Raw genomic sequence first — 18195 nt, forward strand, 5'->3', positions numbered from 1 at the left:
AAATTTATATTTATTTGGCTGCATTGGGTCTTAGTTGAGGCATGAGGGATCTTCAGTTTTCGCTACAGCATGCAGGATCTTTAGTCACAGCATGTGGGATCTAGTTCCTTGACCAGGGATTGAACCTCGGTCTCCTGAACTGCAAGGGTGGAGTCACAGCCACTGGACCACCAGGGAAGTTCTGCCTCCTTTATTTTCTGCCACTTAGCAGAGCCTGACTCAGCTGAGCATACAGGAAGTGCTCTGCAACACCCTGCTTATTTAACTTCTATGCAGAGTACATCATGAGAAACGCTGGGCTGGAAGAAGCACAAGCTGGAATCAAGATTGCCAGGAGAAATATCAATAACCTCAGATATGCAGTTGATACCACCCTTATGGCAGAAAGTGAAGAGGAGCTAAAGAGCCTCTTGATGAAAGTGAAAGAAGAGAGTGAAAAAGTTGGCTTAAAGCTCAACATTCAGAAAACTAAGATCATGGCATCTGGTCCCATCACTTCATGGCAAATAGATGGGGAAACAGTGGAAACAGTGTCAGACTTTATTTTGGGGGGCTCCAAAATCACTGCAGGTGGTGATTGCAGCCATGAAATTAAAAGACGCTTAATCCTTGGAAGGAAAGTTATGACCAACCAAGACAGCATATTAAAAAGCAGAGACATTACTTTGCCAACAAAGGTCCACCTAGTCAAGGTTATGGTTTTTTCTGTGGTCATGTATGGATGTGAGAGTTGGACTGTGAAGAAAGCTGAGCACCGAAGAATTGATGCTTTTGAACTGTGGTGTTGGAGAAGACTCCTGACAGTCCCTTGGACTGCAAGGAGATCCAACCAGTCCATTCTGAAGGAGATCAGTCCTGGGATTTCTTTGGAAGGAATGATGCTAAAGCTGAAACTCCGTGGCCACCTCATGCGAAGAGTTGACTCATTGGAAAAGACTCTGATGCTGGGAGGGATTGGGGGCAGGAGGAGAAGGGGGCGACAGAGGATGAGGTGGCTGAATGGCATCACCAACTCGATGGACATGAGTCTGAGTGAACTCCGGGAGTTGGTGATGGACAGGGAGGCCTGGCATGCTGCAATTCATGGGGTCACAAAGAGTCGGACACAACTGAGCGACTGAACTGAACTGAACTGAAAACCACCCAAGAGACAGAAGCTCCTATTTGCTGTTGTCTGCATCTACCATATGAACATTGCATTTATTGGGTCAAAACAACCAGAATCACAAAATGTGGTCCCCAGCGAACACTGATTCCCCCTCAGTGAGAATTTAGCTCAAATCTTGTACTCAGCATTGTGCAAAGATCTACAAGATACATTAGGAATGACCTCTACCTATAGGGGATTTGCACTGCAGATGGGAAAGCAGGCATTTGTAAATAAGAAGGATAAGCATACAAAAAAAAAGAAACTTCCCTCCTGCTTCTGTCCTAAAAGCACTGTCACCTGGTGCTTTTGAAGACTAAGTCTTTAAAAGTCTAAAAAGACTGCCTGGTGTTTCCCCAGAAAGACCACACGGTGGCGCTCCATGCTTCAGCAGCTTTGCCAGGCCCCGCCTTCAGGCCTCAGGCTTGGAAATTTAGTTTTGCCACTTGTCTCTTAGAAGCAAATACATATTCAGTTCAGTTCAGTCGCTCAGTCGTGTCCGACTCTTTGCGACCCCATGAACCGCAGCACGCCAGGCCTCCCTGTCCATCACCAACTCCCGGAGTTCACTCAGACTCACGTCCATCGAGTCAGTGATGCCATCCAGCCATCTTATCCTCTGTCGTCCCCTTCTCCTCCTGCCCCCAATCCCTCCCAGCATCAGAGTCTTTTCCAATGAGTCAACTCTTCGCATGAGGTGGCCAAAGTACTGGAGTGTTCAGTTCAGTCGCTCAGTCGTGTCCGACTCTTTGCAACCCCATGAATCTAAGATTGACCCGGAAAGTGGAAAGCCAATTTATTAATTCCTTTGAATGATGATTACGAAGGAACCAGAACACTCACATTTGTATGACCATGGATGATTTTCCCACTGTCGAGGGACTGACGTGCAGAGCCTGGTGGGGATGAGAAAGCTGATGAGGTGGGAGAAGATCCCCTGGAGGAGGGCATGGCAACCCACTCCAGTATTGGTGCCTGGAGAATTCCATGGACAGAGGAGCCTGGCAGGCTATATAGTCCATGCGGTTGCAAGACACAACTTAGCAACTACACCACCACCACCTTATAAGCTCAGCTTCCCTTATCTGCCTATAATTAGCATCCCATCTCTTTGCCTCCTCTATTTTCTTGTTTTTCTTTTTAAAAAATATTTATATTTATTTGACTGCATCAGGTCTTAGCTGAAGTGTGAGGGATCTCCAGTCTTCGCTGCAGCGTGCAGGACCTTTAGTCACGGCATGTGGGATCTAGTTCCTTGACCAAGGATTCGACCCAAGACCCCTGCATGGGAAGGGTGGAGTTTCAGCCACTGGACCACCAAGGAAGTTCTGCCTCCTTTATTTTCTGCCACTTAACAGAGCCTGACTCAGCTGAGCATACAGGAAGTGCCATGCAAATGCTAGTGTTTATGGAGGAGCAAAACCGCCAAAATGCCAGACCAAAGCTCCTCCTTGCTGTTGTCTGCATCTACCAGCCCATATGAACATTGCGTTTATCTTGTTGTTGTTCAGTCGCTCAGCCATATCTGACTCTTTGTGACCCCTTGGACTGCAGCACTCCAGGCTTCCCTATCCTTCATCACTCCCAGAGCTTGCTCAAACTCATGTCCATCGAATCGGTGATGCCATCTCACCATCTCATCCCCTGTTGGCTCCTTCTCTTGCCCTCAATCTTTCCCAGCATCAGGGTCTTTTCCAATGAGTCGGCTCTTCATATCAGGTGGCCACAGCTTCAGCATCAGCATCAGCCCTTCCAATGAATATTCAGGCTTGATTTTCTATGGGATTGACTGGTTTGATCTCCTTACAGTACGAGGGACTCTCAAGAGTCTCCTCCAACACCACAGTTCAAAAGCATCACTTCTTTGGCCCTCAGCCTTCTTTATGGTCCAACTCTCACATCCATACATGACTACTAGAAAAACCATAGCTTTGACTATATGGACATGTGTCAGCCAAGTAATGCCTCTGCTTTTTAAAATGCTGTCTAGGTTTGTCATAGCTTTTCTTCCAAGGAGCAAGTGTCTTTTCGTTTCATGGCTGCAGTCACCATCGGCAGTGATTTTGGAGCCCAACAAAATAGAGTCTGTCACTGTTTCCCCATCTATTTGCCATGAAGTGATGAGACCGGATATCATGATCTTAATTGTTTTAATGTTGCATTTATTGGGTCAGAATAATTAGAAATACAAAATGTGCTCCCCCAGTGAACACTAATTTCCCCTCAGAATTTAAACTGATATTTTGCACTCAGCATTCTGCAAAGATCTAAGATCCATTAGGGATGACTGCTGCCTTTGCGAATTTGCACTGTAGAGGGAAAACATGCATTTGTAAACTGCCCTTTTGCGTCTGTCCTAAAAGCACTGTCGCCAAGACTGCCTGGTATTTCCCCAGAAAGACCACACGGTGGCGCCCGACGCGTCGGCAGCTAAGCCAGGCCCCGCCTTCAGCCCCCAGGCTTGGAAATTTAGTTTTGCCACTTGTCTCTTAGAAGCAAATGCATATTGACTAGACTCACAAGATTGACCCGGAAAGTGGAAAAACAATTTTTCAATTCATTTGAGAAACAATTACGAAGAAACCAGAACACTCACGTTTGTATGACCGTGGATGATTTTCTGACTGTGGAAGGACTAATATTCGAAGCCTGATGGAGATGAGGAAGCTGATGAGGCGGATGAAATCAGCAGTGGCAGCTGCGGGGCCGAGATTCCTTGGCTCCGTGTGAGACAGGAGGAGAGTCCATCTCCTGCGGAGGAAGGCAAGGCCCGGCCGAGGGGGCGATGCCGAATTACAGAGGACTAGTAAACTATGTCTTGCCCCCATAGACCCATAGACCCAGGTGATTCAACTCTCGGTAGAAAAAGAGAAATTGATTTTATGTTTTACTTTTATTTATAGTATTTACTATTTCAGAGAAATTTATTTTTTCATGATCCATATAATATTACCATACTAAGTATCTCAATATAATATTATTAATACCCAGTTACTTTCAGATCTATTCATATAAAAACAGATGGCCAGTGTAATTTTTAAAAAAATCAGGATTTCCCCGAGGGTCCAGTGGTTAAGACTCTGACCTCCCATTGCAGGGAGTACAGGTTCAAGCCCTGGATGGGGAACTAAGATCCCACATGCTGTACAATGCATTTTAAAAAATATATCATTCCCACAAAACACATTGAGAAATCGGTTTTATCACCTTCTTTGCAACTGTTCTTTCAATTATCTGACTGAATTCTCTTCCTGATTTTGCCAGGGAATGCCGAGTCCGTGACCAGTCTCTGCACTTCCCCCATCTCTGGGTGGGACTTATGCACTAGGGCCCCTTCTTGCTGCTCAGGTGAGTGGGATAGAAAGAGGAGGGGCTTATACTGTAACTCACCTTAATTCAGAGAGAGGACAGAGGTGCACCATGTAGAATCTGGGTGTCAGTCTTCAGGTGACCAGTTCTCTTAGAAGCCCGGAGGAAAACAACGACATAAATAAATTATATTGATTTATTATGAATAAAGGGAAGGAGGTGGGAGAAATGTCTGAGCAATAAAAAAGTCACCACCAAGAATTTTTTTGAGAAGCCTATGCATTTCACTCAGCAGAAGAGACTGCCACATTTTTGTTGCAGTGAGTCCCTATTTGCCCATTCTCCTAATACACGTTTCACTAAATTTAATTACCTAGTTTGCTGGCACATAGACTACTTCATGATCATATTATTTGACTCACAGTGAAGACTTAGGACTTAGTACTTAGTACTTAGTTTTCGCCTTCTGATTTCTACAAGACCACGTAAGAAAAGGTCAATAAAACTGTACAATTAGGCACATGGGCCAAAGCGGTGGACCTCTGCCTGCGCTTTGCCAGCCCTGGGGCATCTCACTGCTGTGACCCCAGGGACCAGTTGATGACTACCCTCATGGTCCTGACCCAGGAGTAATCCTAAATGATTAATTAACAGCATAAATTAATGACCATGGGCTTCCCTAGTGGCTGAGTTGGTAAAGAATCTTCCTGTAATTCAGGAGACCCAGGTTCTATCCCCAGATTGGGAAGATCCCCCAGAGAAGGAACTGACAACCCACTCCAGTGTTCTTGCCTATAGGATCCCATGGACAGAGGAGCTGGGCAGGCTACAGTCCATGGGATTGCAAAGAGTCGGACACAACTGTGCGACTAACTTTCACTTTCTTTCAATCACCATAATTAATGGTGTTAATATTATTAATTGAATTAATAAATAATAATGAATTAATTATGATTACTATGCCTCATCTAACTCTTAAAGGCTGTTTTTTTTTAATATTTTGCCTTAAGTGGTTAGAAATGTTTTAAATAAGTACTTGGCTTATATTTCCATTAACTGCAGATTTCACTTAAATGACATAATTCTACATTGCTGAATAAATGCGGGGAGAATTCCCTTCCCCCTTGACTCTAATCTCAATGCCTTTGCTTTGAACTCATCATATTTTGAATTTTTGGTCCTCTAAGTGTATAAAACTCTCAAAATCTCTCTATGTCCCTTTAAACTTCATCCTCAGAGAAGAAGGGATCGCATAATTTAAAAAAAATGTGACAAGCATCACAACAAAGTCTTGAAGGATATAAGAACTCTAGATTTATGGAGTGGTTCATTCTTTATTTAGGAGGCATTTTAGAACAGGTTTTCTTTTAGCTGAAGTAAAGCTGATTTACACTGCTGTGTTAGTGTTCGGTGCACTGCACAGAGATTCAGTTATGCAGTAGACATAGTCTTCTCTGTCATGGTTTATTACAGGATGTTGAATATAGTTCCCTGTGTTATTAAGTAGGACCTTACTGTTTATCTACTTTATGTATAGTAACTTGTATCTGCTAATCTCAGCCTCCTAATTTATCCCTTCACCTTCCCCCATGGCAAACATAAGTTTATTTTCTATGTCTGTGAGCATGTTCTGTAAAACAGGCTTTCTTTATAGCATCTGTCTCAGATCAGCCTTCAACTTTAAACTGTTCTCTGTGGCTTGTTATCCAGCAACAGATATCTGAGATGCTAAATATTTGAGCAGCTTGTTCCGTTTGTGACCTGGTCGCTGTCACAAGCTCTGCTAGTTTTATTTTCTTGCCCTTCATGTGTCTTACGTCTCCCCAGAGCCGCTGCAGCAGGTGAGGCTCTCCAGGTCTCCCACCTGGATCACTGCAACAGCCTCAGAATGGTCGTTCCAGCTCCAGACTGCAAGACAGCCCCTGTGCGTTGGAAGCCTGCCCACCCCCCACCAGGCCTGCAGTGGTAAGAGGGGTCCGGACAGCCACGCTGACATGCTTCCAGAGGCCCCTTTCCCAGTTGTTAGTCTGTTTGTAAAATCCGATGAGATAGAAATGTGGTCCTGACAGTGTCACTTGCGTGCCGTGAGCATCCTTTTAACAGCGGGCGTTGCTGTGTATAAAGTGGAACAAGAAGACACCTTCAGGGGGACTTCCCTGGCAGTTCAGTGGCTAAGACTCCGTGCTCCCACTGCAGGAGGCCCGAGTTCGCTCCCTGCTCAGGGAAGCAGATCCCACACACTACAACTAAAGATCCCCTGCGCTGCAGCTAGGACCTGGCACCACCCAAATAAATACAAGTGATTTTTCTTTTTTAAAAGAAGGCACTTTAGAGAGTAAGTCCTGGCTCTCCTGGGAGCAGCTAGTTGTTTATTGTCCTGACTGCTGGACACACCAGGTCAGCAGCTGCCCCACAACTGCCCCGGGGCCTGCATCAGGTGCAAACAATTCCCGCCCAGAATCTTCACGGAACAGGTGCCAGCAGGGCATCCGCCAGCAGGCCGAACAGCTGTTCCATTAAATACCAGGTGAACAATGAAAGGAAAACCCATCTGTAAACCACCTGAGACCTGGTTTCTATTATCAAAGAAGTGTGTCCGTGTGTGCAGGTTGGTATGTATGTGGAATGTCTCATAAATTTGGCTGCTCTTCTCAAATTGTACACATCTTTCTTCCACTTGGGCTTCATTTTTTTTTTGTCTCTTCACCTCTTCTCCCCCTTCTCTGTCCCCACCTCCAACTCTCCACTTTGCTTCTGCTATTTTTTCCCTTTCTCCTCAATATGCATTGGACAGAGAACAGAATTTACTGGAAGAAAAAACCAAAATAGATAACAAACCCCAAAATGATGAACTGGTAGAAAGGAACATTCTAAGTCATTCATTTTTTCATTCCTTGATAAGTTTTATGCTCTTTTCCTCAAATAATTTATGTTAGTAGCTTTGTCCAGATTTTCTAGGGGTTTATTGCTAATTTGCCAGAGACTCACCATGGACTGTTCATCTTCTTCTGACATCATCTTGTGTCAGCTGTGTCTTGGTGTGCCTCTGGCAATGTTTTTATGAATTTTAACTTTGGAGCAAGATAAATTGGCCAAAAGTAAAATGGTTAAAAATGTGTATCTCCAACCATTAGTTCAGATGAGGATAGTGGTGAAGAACCTGCCTGCTAATAATGCAGGAGATGTAAGAGACAGGTTTCAGAAGATCCTGGGTCAAGAAGATCCCCTGGAGGAAGGCATGGCAACCCACTCCAGTGTTCTTGCCTGCAGAATCCCATGGACAGAGCAGCCTGGCGGGCTACAGTCTGTGGGGTCACAAAGAGTCGGACGTGGCTGAGAACACACACACACACACACACACACACACACACACACGTGCAATCATTAGTTCAAGCCCTGATAACTCACGTGGCCTCTGAGTGATTTTGTGACAACTCAGTGAATGTGTCTGCTTTCAAACTAATTTTGTTGTTTAAAATTTTTTAAATTCATTTTAGATCTTAACTTTATCTTAAACAATGATGTATCAGACTAAGGGAAGACACTTTATAAACTAATTACTACCCTTGTCCTGGTGTGTGAAGCTGCCCACCTCCCCTCTGGACCCTCTCCTGCCCCCTCAGAGACACTTGGGGTCTCCCCCCACCACCACCACCCTGGCCTGGGGACACAGGACACTTCATTCCATTTTCCTGTTTCAGTAACCATCTCCATCTACTAAACGGTATTAATTTAATTTAGAAAAATTTTCTTTGTTCTGAACATGCAGTTGGTGTTCAGTATATGTCTGCTGAATGAATGGGATGAACATCTGAAATCATCCCCACTCTCAGTGTATAAGAACAATATTTATAGATACTCTTACTGTGAGTTCATTTGGTACCAAACACTTTTGTGGATGCAGATCCTCAGACCAATGCCACTAGGAAAGTGCCATGATTATCATCCTCATTTTTTAGATACGGAAACTGAGGCTTAAAAGAAACAATTTATTTAAAGTCATCCATTTAGCAGGTGAAAGAGTTGGGACTGGAACCCAGGTCTCTCTGGCTTCAAAATCCTTCTTCCAGATGTTATGCAGCTTTCTCCTTAGAGATAAACAGGAGCTAATCAGAACTATATCCTCCAGCAAGAACTGCTTTTGTCCTATTTGTGTTGTTTGGTAGTGGGTTGATGAAAAGAAGACTGGATTTCATGAAACCTTGGGCATGCGCCCTGGTTGTTACACTAACTGGCTACAGAGACATCACTTTGCTGATGAAGGTCCGAATAGTCAAAGCTATGGTTTTTCCAGTAGTCATGTATGGATGTGAGATTCAGACCATAAAGAAGACTGGGGACCAAAGAATTGAAGCTTTTGAACTGTGGTGTTGGAGAAGACTCTTGAGAGTCCCTTGGACTGCAAGGAGATCCAAGCAGTCCATCCTAAGGAGACCAGTCCTGGGTGTTCATTGGAAGGACTGATGCTGAAGCTCCAATACTTTCACCACCTCATGCAAAGAGCCAACTCATTGGAAAGATTGAAGGCATAAGGAGAAGGAGGTGGCAGAGGATGAGACTTTAGATAGCATCACTGACTTAATGGACATGAATTTAAGCAAACTCCAGGAGATAGTGAAGGACAGAGAAGCCTGGCGTGCTGTAGTCCATGGGGTCGCAAAGAGTCAGACATGAACAACAACTGAGCCAGTGAACAACAACAAGGGGGATCTTCGGTGATCACACTACCTCTTGACGTGCAGCTTCCTTTTCTGTAAAGTCTGGCTAATAATACTGTTTATTTCACTGAGTTTTCTGAAAAAAGATACAATTAGACAATGTGTGCAATTATGTTTTTAAAGTGCAAGTAAAATTAAGCTTTGTCTCAATATTTTCCTTCAGTATTTATCAGAGTTTCTTCCAAAGTTGGTCTGGCTTAGCTGTACACAAGGAGCAAAAGAGTCCAGGTCAGTGTCTTGTCTACTATTTTAAGGAGAAAATAAAGTGCTGGTGCTTGGTAGGCGCTCCCCCAAAAATGGAAACTCAAAGGATGATTTGCTTTCTTGATCTGGACTGTAGTAAAGGTACATGCTTGCTCAGTGACTAGGCTGTAACTAATTCTCTGCACCCGATGGACTGCAGCCCACCAGGCTTCTCTGTCCATGGAATTCTCCAGGCAAGAATACTGGAGTGGGCTGCTGTTTCCTTCTCCAGGGGATCTTCCCAATACAGGACTTTATCTCCCTTGAGTTCACTAGCGAAAACTAACTCACTCGTTGGGATGGGAGCTGGTCCTTTAAGAAATTAAGGAGTCCAGGGCCTTCCTGTGAGGGAATGAACTCAAGCCCAATTTTTGAGTTACAAAGTCAGGGAGGTCGTCAACAGAGGACTCCTGACCTGTGCCCAATGACAGACAGAAAACAGTCGTGAGGAAAGAGAAAGTTAAATGCATACCAACCGCGTCTCTTATTTTCCATTTTCTTTTAACGTTTTTGTTTACTTATTTTTTGCCATGTTGCACAGCACGTGGGATCTTAGTTCTCCAACCAGGAATAGAACCTGGGTCCACGGCAGTGAAAGCCCAAACCTTAGCCACTGGACTGCCAGGATTCCCTCTTCTTATCTGGTTTCCGCTGCTTTGACATGTGGGGCTCTATTGAGCTTGGAAGGGCTGCCCCTTCCAGAGTCAGTCAGATCCTACAGAGAGTAAATAATGCACTCAAGAGTGTCCCTTTGGATACAAACTCATCACCCAAAGGCCACACCCCCAATCATCTCTGGGTTGGACTCTCACTCTCCAAGTCACCCTCCCACTGCCCTCTTACCCAAGGCCCCATAGCAGACAGTTAGAAACAGCCCTATGCTTGAAACGATTCCCATGAGCCAATCCTAAACCTGCTCAGCCTGCCTCACCTGTTCCTTCTTTCAGAGACCACGGTGAAAACTCTCGCCATGGTTCCCTCTCATCCCTCGGCCTGCCGACAGGCACTGATGCCTCCTGACCCCCACCTCGCCCTCTCCTTGGAGACTGTGAGTAGCAAACTGTCTTCCCAATGGCAATGGTCTCCTGATCTGTTGGCCTTACTGTACCTCAAATCTTCTATTAATACACTGCTTTAAAACATGCTGATGGGGATTTCCCTGACTGGTCCAGTGGTTAAAACACCAAACTCCCTGGGTTCAATCCCTGGGCAGGGAAGTCCCACAGGCCGCAGGCATGGCAAAAAAATAAAAATAAAGCATGCTGACGGTTCGAGCTTCAGATGAGGGCCCTGCTAGTCACTGAAAGGGTCGGCTTGTGTGCAGGGTAGCCGATGGGAGAGGGGAGTGTTTAAGATCTCCTGGACCCTGGCCCTGGGCTCAGTGGTTATGCTTCAGAGAGTAACGTGTAAGTGTGACCCACCCACGCGTGTAGATGTGAACTGAGAGAGTAATGTGGCTTCCTGTTGTGCTAGGCCAGTGCCCCAAGGCACGGGGCAGCGGACCAGCGAGGCTGTGCTCAGAGGGGAGAAGTGTGATCCCCCTTCCAGGGCATGCGTGCATGCTAAGTTGCTTCAGTCGAGTCAGACTCTTTGCAACCCCATGGACTGTGGCCCGCCAGGTTCTCTGTGGGGCAAACAGAAGCTCTGGCAGTGGGAATGGCCCCGCAGATCTCATGTCTGCTCCTCCTTAGAACTGTCAGAAGACTAACTCCACTATATTTGACCAAACCTCCATGGGGAGCTTGAGCTGTTTGGGGACGAGTGGAAGGAGTCTCAAGAGAGGAGGATCAGACTTCCGACAAGAACTGCTCTTAAGCAGTTAATTAGCAAGAGAAAGTCCATGGACCACAAGTTTTCAGTCACAGGTGGAGGGTAGTGATTATAGAAATGACCAGAGCAGAGAGAACCCCAAGGCAGAGCTGAGCAGGCAGGGCATGGAAGGTGAGAGACAGGAACCAAGACACCATCACAGTTCCCTACTCTGAGCCTCTCCGCTGCTGAAATTTCATAAACATGCAATTTCTCTCCCTAAATAATTACAGGTCTCCTTCTATGATTTTCAAAGGATCATTCATCTTGCTCACAGCCCTCTTCTCATTGTAAGAGTATCTTCCTGCTTCACTTTCAGTTGCTTTATTTATTTGTCTGACGGGGGTGGGGACAATGGGCAATGTTTTAAATGGAACAATGGAGAGACCACGAACATCACAGGCCCAGGACAGAGCTCTCCCCTTTCTATGGATGTGTTTAGACTCACTATAAATCAGGTGAGCAGGAACCACAGCCCAAACCTCCATGGTTTACTCCAGTAATTAAGAGGGTGATGAGCCAGATTTGGGGATGAAGGACAGGCACAAGAAAAGTGCTCATTACTGCCTTATTTTTGTGTTTTCCTCATTGTTTCATTTGTATAAATAGCTCGAGGAGAGTACATCAAAGCCACAGAATCTCTTCCTTCCTAACATTGTGTGACATGGAAAGTGCTGGTGGTTGGAATTCCTAGATGGTCCAGGGGCTAAGACTCCACACTCCCAATGCAGGGGGCCTTGGTGCAATCCCTGGTCAGGGAACTCGATCCCATATGCCTCAGCTAAGAGTTTGCATGCCACAAATAAAGATTCCACTTGCCACAATTAGGAAGATCTCGCACACCACAGCTAAGACCTGGTGTAGTCTAATAAAAATAAATATTGAAGATAAAAGAAAGGCTGGTGGTTGGTGTCCAAATGCACACTAAATACAGAACTTTGTAAGTACAGACCTGCAGTCCACTGCTGGCAGGACCTTCCAAGTTGTATCAGGCAAGCTAGGGATGACGGTTGGCACAGGGAGGATCATAGCCAGAGGGAGAAGACCAGTGATCTGGATCCCCACGAAGTCTGTGACATTGGGATCCACAAACACCCTACCCCAGACTTAAAGGGTCTCACGCTTTGGCTGCTCTCATCAGAGCTCTTCATACCAACACAAATTCATGGACCTCCTCTCCTCCGATCACTCTTTCCCTTGGCAGAGGCGGGGAGGATGGATCAAAAGAGAAAGGGACCTCAAGTCTGGTAACTACTCAGGCCTTCCTAGCACTTCCAGTGGGCTGGGTCTCAGTATTATCATTTACAAAATGAGAGATCTGTACCAAGCAGGGCCTTTCAGCAAATATTATTCTGCAAACATTAGTCCCTTTACCTTTCTTTTTGCCCTTGTGTTATGAAATACACAGGCTTCTCTGGTAGCTCAGTGGTAAAACAATTCAGGACTTTGGGAAGGTCATGTACATTCTGCTCTATTTAAAGTGGATAACCAACAAAAACCTATTGTATAGCACATGGAACTCTGATCAGTGGTATGTGCCAGCCTGGATGCAAGGGGGGTTTGAGGGAGAATGGATACATATATGTGCATGGTTGAGTCCCTTCACTGTTCATCTGAAACCATCACATTGTTAATTGGCTATACCCCAATACAAAATGCTTTTTGTGTTAAAAAAAATTAAATAATAGTAAAAAAAGAATCTGCCTGCCAATGAAGAAGACACAAGAGACTTGGGTTCATTCCCTGGGTGGAGCCCCTGCAGGAGGAAATGGCACCCCACTCCAGCATTCTTGCCTGGAGAATCCCATGGACAGAGAGCCCGGCAGGCTACAGTCCACAGGGTTGCCAAGAGTTGTACACGACTGAGCAACTTATTCATGCATGCATGAAACACACATTTACTCCTTTTCTTTTTTAAAATTTTATGTTGATTTACAATGTTGTATTAGTTTCAGGTGTATAGCAAAGTGATTCAGTTATACATATATGTATTCATTTTCAAATTCTTTTCCCAATTATTATAGGTTGTTACAGAATATTGAGCAGAGCTCCCTATGATATACAGTAGGAACTTGGGACTGCATTTTCCCTATCTTTCCTTTTCCTTCAAAGTCATTTTTAGCCTAAGCAATTGGCGAATACAGGGGAGTTATGATGTGAGTAAGAAAGATTATGAGAGTATTTCTCCGTCACTTGTTTGCACTGCATTTTGTAAAGCACCGCTACAATTCTTTCTGTTGGAAGCAAGTTGTGATTTAAATAGAAAGTATGACCTCGTGGCTGTTGGTGCTCTTACCTACTCAGGGATACACATAACATATTCACCTTTGAGGTTAACTGAACTTCCGGGCCTCGTGGGCCCACCGGAAGTCTGTGCGCATTGGGCACTGCGAATGCTATATGTGAAGGAGGAGGGCACACACACTTCCTGCCCACCTGTGTGCTCCACTGTCCCATCGCCTTCACTTACAAGCACCACCTGAAAGACAAAAGCAAAAGTTGCTGAATGATGACAGAGAGCAGAGCATTAAACCAAGCCTGCACCCCTCTGAGCACCAGTCCTGGGCAACTACACCGTCCACAAGCCCAGGACGCCAGCCCTGATGTTAAGGCCTGGACTCCAGCCAGATCCGTCTTTGTCGTTTGTGCTCTGGACTAAAAGCAGATTCACTGTGATGCTGATAAATCTTCAGCTTCAGAGACTCTCAACTGCCCAGGCTGGAGAGTCTTAGAAGCTGAAAGGAATCATAAAATGTTCTTCCCAGATGGTCGAGTAGTTGAGAGTCCACCTGCCAATACAGGCGTTCAATCCGAGTTCCTAGAAGATTCTACATGCCATGGGGCAGTTAAGCCTGTGTATCACAACTGCTAAGCCCACGTGCCCTAGAGCCTGCGCACCAAACCTAGAGAAGCCACCACAATGGAAAGTCCATGCACCACAACTAGAGAGTAGCCCTCGCTTCCCGCTAGAAAAAGCCCTCACACAGCAATGAAGAATTAGCATAGCCAAAAATAAACCAATAAGCTAAAAACAAACTAAAATACTCTGTATGGGAAGAAAGAGCCAGGCTCAATGCAGAAGTATTTCTCTGTAGGAATCTAAAAATATCTCAGAAGAAGGAGGCCTGAGGTTTTTAGCGCCTGTAATTTGTTACAAACTCTTTACCCATCCTAAAAGAATTCACATTTATACTTCATTTGATGCGTGTTTTCTTAAAGAGATGTCCCTCAGGTCCCACATTATCTAGGTTCACTGCTGTGCTGAACTCAGTAGGGAAAATACAGTTGGCTGCTTTTTTTCTCATCCCACTCATCAAAGAATGGAAGCCACAGGAGTTCTGAGCTTTATTAACATTCCATCTGCTACACTTGCTGTCTGAACACAAAGCAACATCTGAATCCCACCCAGAGAATACCCAGATCTCCTCCATATTCCTGTCATCATCAGTTCTCCTCCCATGAGGTGGGGGCGGTGGGGGCTCAGGATTCACACTTGCCACCATGCCTGACTTCATCCCTATCGTGAGCTTAGCACCATTCACCCCAAATAAGAGAGTCCCTTGGCCTTCAAGGAAATCAAACCAGTCAATCCTAAAGGAAATCAACCCTGAAGATTCATTGGAAGAACTGATGCTGAAGCTCCAATACTTTGGCCACCTGATGTGGAGCCGACCCACTGGAAAAGACCCTGATGCTGGGAGAGATTGAAGGGAAAAGGAGGAAGAGGGCAGCAGAAGATGAGATGGTTGAATGGCATCACCGAGTCAATGGACAGGAATCTGAGCAAACTCTGGGAGATACTGAAAGACAGGGAAGACTGGTGTGCTGCAGTCCACGGGGTCACAAAGTGTCAGAACCAACTTTGTGACCGAAGAACAGCAATGCCAATAACACAGGCTACGTTTGTAAGATAATTCTTGAATGCTCTAGGACAATGATTACTTATTTTCTGGGGAGAAGGGACTTCAAACCCCTTATGTTTCAAAATCCCAAATCCTTTGCTAGAACAACCTGAGACATTCAATACATTTCTGAAAACTGTCAGGAAATGCTGAAAGAACTGTGGCCTTTACTGGGTAAATAATGACTGTTAAGCAATGAGTCAACCATCTGGGACCTACTGGACTTGAAAAACAAGATCTAGGTGGGGCTGTCAAAGAGAAACTGGCAGGACTGGAAAGCTGGCCACCCAGAGGGCAGGGGTGAAGCTGGGGTGGGGAATTTTCAGAACAGTCAGGGTATCTGTAGAGTCCAATATTAAACATACAGATAGATATCCATTTCAGTCCTTTTAGATCTGTCTGCTGGTGGCAAAATATACCTGGTGGCTGTCCAGAAGATCTGGGCTCTAGAGAGGGAAAGTGGTGAGAGACAGGCTTGGCCAGTGGGGCTCTGGTCAAAAAGTTCATGTATCAAGGCGAGGTACTCATCCAGCTGAGGAGAAAGAGGATTAGAAGGGACCTCCATAGAACCCAGTGGAAGCTGAGCACAATAGATAAGGGAGCCTCTCATCTGGATCATTGTGTTTTGTTTTGTTTTTTTTTTTTCTTGTTTATTTGCTATTTTGATTTTAGACATTATCTATTGACCTCCTACTACAAAATATTGGGAGTTAGCTCTCTCCGCTCATCACTCAACCCTCTGCTACACATAAACACTGCCCATCCTGCCCATCCTGCCAATCCTCCCAATCCTGCCAATCCTGCCAATGTTGATTTCTGGTTGAATCCTTATATAGTGTATTTAACCATTATTACAACTGTGTAATTATTGTTCACAGCCAAGCTAGGTCCATATTACAGGGAGTGTACTATGATTACAATTTCTTTTTTTTAATGTAAGTTTTTACTTTTCATTGAATTAATAATGCATCATCTCTTGGGGGTTTGTTTCACTTTCTTTCTTCCTTTTTTTTTTTCTTTCCTCTAGTAGTTTTTTAAGGAATAAATTACATCCAGTAAAACATATCTTGAGGGCCGAGCTTAATGCCTTTTACATGTGACATGCCTGCGACACCTGGACATATCTGACACCCTAGAAGTTCCCCTTGTGACCCTTTCACTTAATACCCATCTGTCCCAGTTCCTAGGTCCTGCTTCTTTTGGATCAAGAGAGGCAGAGGCAGAGAAGCAGAGGCAGGCATGAGTGTGACTAAGAGGAACAAATTCCTGGGGACACAAGAGCCTGGTTCAGGAACTTAGCAGGGGTAATGGACCATAGTGCTCCCAGTCCGTGAGAGTGACATCATTCCAGATCCCATGGGATGAACACAGATGATGAGAAATTAGGATGGTTTGACCCTCTGGGAGAGAAACTTGTGGATCCATCTGGGAAAGGCTGTGGTACAAAATGCCTGGGAAATGAACATGAATGCTCCTAGAGCCTCATAAAAATCATCAGTTGGGTGAAAAAATATGACTTACCAGTTGTTTAGAATTTTGGCTGCTGAAAGAATCACGTGAAAAGATGCTCAGTATTGCTAATTATTAAAGATATGCAAAAAAATATGCAAAACACAATGAGGTATCACCTCATGCAGAATGACCATCATCAAAAAGTCTACAAACAATAAATGCTAAAGAACTGTTTAGCTTGACTTACCATGCTGTAGTTCTGCTTTGTGGACATGGTTCAGCTTCTCTTTAGTGATGACCTCTTAGAAAAATGCAAAAAAAATGGCTATTCTAAATCTTCCAAACTTGTATATCAAATTGAAGGAGAAATAAGAAAAGAGAGGATAAATAGGTATACTTTTTAGTGGACTGAGAGACTCTAGGTAGTAAATATTGATTTCCATGGCTGGCACATAAATGAGTATATTGATCCTGTCCTTTTTGTTGAAGGTGCCAAGTTTCATTTTCCACTCAACTGAAGACTACAATCTAGGAATAGGCAGTCTGATTAAGTGAGCCAGTGCAAGGCTAATGACTTACTTTTCAGATCCCACTGTGTGCCCTGACTTGAAAAATCTCAATATTCTTTAGACTCCAGAAGGAAAAGGAAACTTCATTGATTCTTTCAACAGTGATATATTATAACATTACCAGCAATCAAAATGGACTTTATTAGGTGAAATTTAAATGACGCCATCCTTGGGAGGCATTTTGTACTCTAAATTGCTTAGCTTTTTTCTGCTGCTCCCCACCGCCAGGACTCTGATATTCCAGGGCAGGAAATGAGAAGTTGCTCAAACCATCTCAGGTTGGGCTTTCTTGATATACTGCGTCAGCTGGAGGGATAAAGTGTCCCTGGAAACAGTTATGCAGCAGGAAACTAGTCTATGCTAGGCATTCAATAAATGAGATTTCAATATTTAGGGTGAGAAGAGCATGTGAAATGAATTATCAATCATTTGTGTATCTCATTGCTCTTTTTCATGGTTGCAAAAACATCACTTACAGATCAGTAGCGATTACATTTCAGAAATCAGGGTCATGCATAAACTTGTGGCCTCATCGGATGGCAGGAAGGGGCACTGCAGAAAGAATACTGATCAGTTTCAGATGTGAGTGAGAATTTCAGATGACCTTCATTCCAAGGACAACTCCCATCTAGCTGGTTACCAGGATCCTCCCTTGAACTCTTTATGGAGAGAGAGTGCTTTTCCCGCACACAGCAGGTGGCTTCTCTTGGCTACTGCCTGATGCCAGGATCCCAGCCCCCGAGGGTGGCAGCTTACTCCCTCTTCCTGTGAGCAGATGAACAGCAGATGGCCATGTGTTTCTCAAGGACAGAGCCTGTGGCTTTCCCCAGCCAGTTAGGAAAATTAATCTGGATGAAAAAGAGAAGGTTTCAGGATAAAGCCAAAAAAAAAAAAAAAAAAAAAAGTCAAGTTCTTATACCCAGGCAACACGCCTTTCTGAACAGAGAAGGAAGCATTAAACTGAATGTAAAAATGATGGTGACGGTCGTGGGAGGAAGATCAGAGCAACCTTGAAACCCCAAAGTGCCCAAGTAAAGGAGCAATAA

At 44.6% G+C, this 18195-nt stretch overlaps 1 long non-coding RNA gene across 1 annotated transcript; it reads right to left on the reverse strand.

Annotated features, from left to right (window-relative positions):
• Positions 1 to 8431: 8431 nt before the first annotated feature.
• On the reverse strand, positions 8432 to 17989 carry LOC138430294 (uncharacterized). The gene is made up of 4 exons (XR_011253095.1): positions 17626 to 17989; positions 16828 to 16881; positions 13552 to 13705; positions 8432 to 8544 (listed from the first exon to the last, which is right to left on the reverse strand). It is a non-coding gene; the product is annotated as an uncharacterized lncRNA (long non-coding RNA).
• Positions 17990 to 18195: the final 206 nt, after the last annotated feature.

Source organism: Ovis canadensis, chromosome 25 (genome assembly GCF_042477335.2).
Source record: "Ovis canadensis isolate MfBH-ARS-UI-01 breed Bighorn chromosome 25, ARS-UI_OviCan_v2, whole genome shotgun sequence".
Taxonomy (NCBI): Eukaryota; Metazoa; Chordata; class Mammalia; order Artiodactyla; family Bovidae; genus Ovis; species Ovis canadensis.